Raw genomic sequence first — 5,880 nt, forward strand, 5'->3', positions numbered from 1 at the left:
TCGTTTTGTTACGAAAAAACAGGAAACCCATGTCGATCCCCTGCGCTCCGCCTCCGATTTTATCTTCCTAGATGCCGGTTCTGACCTCCTCTTCCTTTCCATCTCCCCCTCCCACATAATTCACCGTCTTCTCCCTGCAGAAAAAGAGAAGTCTTCCTCCTCTGCCTAGGGGCAGGTCCTATTTTCGATCAATATATGTCCAAAAGGAAAAGATCCCAATCTTCAATCAATCTGTTGGAGATGAGTATGATCTGGCAACAAATATTCCTCCGACTGATCCATCACTCCAGCAATATGGCGGAGAAGGAACCTGTGAACATCGCTTACTCTCCATCCATATTGGAACAGGCTTACAGAAGTAATATCTCCGCCAAGGCCTTAGTTCGCACACAACATCATCGGTGCGTCTTCAAGGCCTCGATTCAATAGTCGGTACAATATCCAGGTTGGAATCCCCGATTCGATCATCTAGCACCCTCTAATGGGATCAGTTTGTTAGAGGTAAACACATCATCTTCCTGTGCATTGTGTTTTCAGCCGCAAAGATTGATTACGTGCATCTTTGATAAGGATGTTGTGTAGGTGCATGTTCAGGTCGATCAAGGATGCCTTCTATGTGTGCATCTTGCCGGACGATTTCCGTGTAGGATCAGGTAAACACATCGTCTTCCTGTGCATAGTGTTTCCAGCCGCAAAGATTGATTATGTGCATCTTTGATAAGGATGTTGTGTAGGTGCATGTTCAGGTCAATCAAGGATGCCTTCTCTGTGTGCCTCTTGCCGGACGATTTCCGTGTAGGATCACGTCGATATTGAATAAAGCCATCGTACATTGTCAAAGTTCATAAGTCGACGCCGTAGAAATATCTCTATTGTGCATTTGTTAACAGTTGGATGAAAGCAATATGTCTTACCTGCACTTATGTAGGTACTAGCACATCGAGACTTGGGAAGTCAGATCGGTTATTACATGTACGTGTGGCATTCTTTGCAGACTGAATTTTCCTAGCCGCCGTGCTTCCGCTCTTTCTCTCTCCACTACTCCCGTCCTGCTCCTTCCCTCTTTACTACTGTTACTAAATACAGTGTTCCTACTGGGTAGCTAGGTTCCGTATCTACTACCATATAGTATATTAATAGGAGTTCTGGCTTCTGCTACAAATTCTGATTATAGTAATTATGGTAAGAGTTAAGAGTCATACTTTGGAAGTTAGCATAATTGTAAACAAAATACATGCAAGTTAGGCACACTAACACAGCTTGAAAATTTTCTGGAGGCATTTAAAGGAGTTGAGAGGGGTAGCTTCTTATGATGTCAAACATATGTTTTGTTTTTCACTCCCCTCCAAATTGCACAATCACTCTTTGGTCTCAATTTCACCGCTCCAAAATTATTATAATATCTTTTCTTTGCAACCTAGCTTCCATGTTCTAACCATGCTGCAATCAAGCATCTATTTGGTATCTCATATCGATATATCCCTTGACAGATATTGCTTTATGGGAGTCATATCAATGGTAGTTTAAAGCAATTCATTGGGCCACTACCACGGGCAATACAGCCGCATTCCATGATGTCCTCGCCGAATTATAGCCACTATAAAGAACACATGCTACGGTTATATTGCTCGGGGTGCACAATAGTAATGAAGAGTTCACGGAAGATTCAGGGTACATGTGGTTGTGTGTTGCCTAAGATCCTATAGAATAACTTTTTTTACTAATTGTGCATAGCGATCAATTTTTACAAGATGCAACGTACTTGCTTTATGTAGTGGCCATGTGGTAGCCACTGTTGAATTTAGGTCTGTTATGTTTTTAAAATGAAGCAATGGAATTTCATTTGTGGCTGAACAGATGAGAGGACATCTTTTTGTTTTTGTTTTTTGCTATGCAACTATCATAGTAAACTTTCATAATAGCTAGGAAAAATATTCAAAAATCGTCACATAATTAAGAGTAAATTATCTTCTCAGTTATTTAATAGTGTAGGTTCACAGTGAACAACGCCACTACTGCTGGGCCTCTTGACCAGCTGCCCCCGTCTGTTCAGCAATCTAGGTCACGCTTTGCAAATTCGTAGCCTTGGTCATATCGTGATATTTTTCCTATAGACATATAATATTACTGAAGTTTTCCTTTTGTTATTAATATTCCACAAACTTCGCCAAATAGTTACATGACATCGAGTAGCTAAAGCTAACAACATATAAATTTAATTATTGGATCTTTGTGATAGATATAATACTTGACATGATTTTTATGAACAATTTAGAGTGCAAAAGGTCAATACAGTATAACGAGTTGGCATTATTCTATCATTTACACACAACTAAATCTAACATTTCTTCGTGGGTGCTTATGCTGAGTGGCAGGAAATCTAGGAAGCACGGTATTATCAGTGATTACTAGCATCTTCCTGGGCCTCAAGGAGTGGACTACTTATTTCTTAGATACATTTGAATGCATTATTGAACTCAATTACACACGAACTATATATATGTATAAGGGGAATTTTTTTGGTGAGGCACCAAAGTGACCGTTGGTGGCTAGATATGATCACAAATTATGAGTCAAAGGATAGCAATTTAAGAGTGCCAAAAGGACGAGAGAGCACTTGGGGCCTATAAAAAAAGCACTTTGTTGTACTAAAATAATCAGAATTTTTATAAAATCATATTGAGTACAATATTTTTGTGTATTAAATAAACTATGTGTAGTAACAAGAAAAACGATATACTCCCTCCATTTCTAAATATAAGGCTTTTTATGGATTTCAATACAGACTACATATGGATGTATGTAAACATACTTTAGAGTGTATATTTTTTTTAAAGAAAAGCATAGCTTTTAACTTAACAAGTGCTCAGGCAAATCTCCTGAAACACATCAGACTCCCGCTTCATATAATGGGCTAGTGTACGGACGACCAATATTGGCTAATTCATATGCTACCGAGTTTGCACTATGGACGACATACTCTTACTACATGTTTCGAGAACCACATTTTAAGCTGGTACTTCATATCCTCAATGACAGCCGCTTACGGCGAAGAGTCGACCTTGCTGATGACCATGGCCTCAGCCAGCAGTTGCGAGTCCATCTAGAAGAAACTTCGGCTGCGAAGGCATGGGACACATGTTCCTGCCTCCTCATTCATTTTGCTCCATATGTAGTCCATATTAGAATATTTAAAAATACATATATTTAGTAACAGAGGGAATATTTGATAGTTCGAGGATTTATTATAAACATCATTTTTCTTAAAATAGTACGACTAATGGGTTGATAGGTAGTCCGCATTATGTGTTAATAAAACTAAGTGAATTTCTATTAATATATACAATTTATTGGCTAGCCCGTGCGAATGCACGGGTTGCCGACTAGTATTTACTAATTGGAGGCACCAATAAAGACTCCACCTTAATCCTTGAATCTAGAAACAACAGCCATTAGATGTTATTAAGAAGGTAATATAAGCCGTTAGATGTCAAATTACTTCCACCGAGCCCTGAACAGTTTTTAGAAGAAAAAAAAAATAGTCCTGGGCGATCCCCTTAATGTCGTGATCCAACATATCTCTCTCTTCTCCTTCGTGGAGACCTACTCATATGCACGTCCCCATGGTGAAAAGCCACAGCGCTGCCCTTCTCTATGCCATCCATCCTCAATTTTGAAGTTCTATACTGGATGACTTTGGTGGACGTGGAGCCTGGATTGGATGTAAGGATTCCCACACGGAACTGCACTCCGGCTCTCTCCTATTGTCAATGAGCGGGTCTGCACAATGCGGCCTTGAGTTGGACGACCTGCATTGGACTGCATGAGCGTCTTAATTCGGATGATACTAAAGTATACGATCTGTCTTTGGAAGCAGGCTCCTGGATCGATTTAGTCCAAGGGTAGCTAGATTTGGACCGATGGAAACACATGGACATACTACAGGTCTACAGCCCGGGCTAATCGATTTCGTCAGGCAGATCCGCCAACGCCAACATGGGTGATGACTAAACGCTGGCAGCACCCCTCCCTTGGCCTCCCATGTGCTCACCGTGCACTGCAAGTGGTCGTTGAAATTCAGAATAATGTCTTTGTTTTCTCATATTCCGTTCCTCGGTGTTACCTCCATTGCCATATATACATTGCAAATTGCATGTATAGGATAGATATCTACAGTATGATGCCAAAGAATTACGTGTAATATGATCAATATGTCTATTTTTTGGGGTTACAATAATTAGCGTATGTTATATAGTCCTAACAATTTTCATCATATTTGCTCTACCTACGCACATGTGCCGTACCAGCCATCAGACTCTCCCTGAGAGAAAAATTAATGGCAGGCTTTATGTATGGTCGTACACACCTGGATCCATCCATCAATCAATGCTTTATCACACATGTTCGCGATTGCTGCACCATGTTGCACAATGCGCCTCCCTCAATCGGCAAGTCCCCAATGGAGACAGTTTGGTGCAGCTGTGCAACGTAGCCAGCAAAAAGTCAGAGCCATCCAAGGACGTGAGCACGAAGTGCTGCGAAAAAGCCTCGGCTGGCAGCAAATGAGTAGGGCGAACATGGGAAAGGTATTGTTAGCATTGTTTGCTCTGTAACTTCTCCCGGTATCTTCTATCCTTTTGGTTATTTCATTCTGTCTCTGAAAGCTAAAAGTATGTGCTGTGCACATTTGATCCTGCGTATAAATGAATGCCAGAAATTATTTCTTTTTTCATAAATATCTCCACTGGATTTACTGTTATGATCTCTTCAATTAATAGAGATTTAAATCATAACTTGCAACAATGCCGAATTCAGATTTTGATACATTATATGTACACTTGAAGTTATAAAGGATTTTAATTGACCAGTTTAGCTCTGCCTTGATCTATATAAATACAATAATTCATACATGAGTTTAACTTACTTCTTTTTAATTGGAATCCATTACTTACCATGGTGCAACATAACTATGGCACGCATACAGAAATTCATTGATTTACTTTTGTCTACCGCATTGATAGTTACTGGCTTTAGATTTCTCTAGGAAAATCACATTGCTCGGCAACCCTGAATGTTCTTTTCGGTTAGTATCTATTGATTACAGCTCCACTTTGGCGCTGTTTCTTCACTTTTACTCGCTTTTTCATCTCTAATGTAAATGATCTGACTGGTCTGCACAGCTTATACAATAATTTTAGACCCAAGTATATGGCGAAATAACACAGGTTTCGAGAAAAGAAGAAGATAAAGCAAGCATTGCACAGCTCATGTCGGATACCAAAGTATACTTGGGAGCGACATCATGGTAGCATTAAAATCTATATGGCTCCGAACTTTAGACAGTAGCCCTCCACGGCTGAAGATGAGCACTAACCTATTTACTTTATAAGAACAATGACGCTCTTTGCTTCCAATGGGTTTTGGCCTGCCGCAAACATACATGTACATGCACGTTCATAATTTTGGAGCAAATCATTTTAACTTGAGATACAATTTCTATCTGTAATTGTGGCCTGTATTACCTCCTATCTAAGTTGTTCAAATAAACACATACCCAGCTGTGTTATGATACCATTGCACTATCCTAACAAGAAATGGAATCGCCACAGAAAATTCTCATATTGAGGAGCTATATATAAATAGGTACATGCACGAGGCTGTTTTATGTTGGAAGGCAAACAGACTGCTGGAGTTATTCTATCTGATGTTAAGTCGAGCATGTTCGATTACACCTTCTACGAGTTTGGTCAGGTTATTAATTATTTGGTGTGTCTTTAACTTGCTCTTTATTTCCTACACTTATCATAGTTTTCATTTAAATTAAATTTCCCTTTATGGATTATGGAACTACATCCAGCTTTAGCTATCTGCTCCTAATTA

The sequence above is a fragment of the Triticum urartu genome, chromosome 6A (assembly GCF_056163025.1).
Source record: "Triticum urartu cultivar PI428250 chromosome 6A, HENAU_Tu73, whole genome shotgun sequence".
Classification (NCBI taxonomy): Eukaryota; Viridiplantae; Streptophyta; class Magnoliopsida; order Poales; family Poaceae; genus Triticum; species Triticum urartu.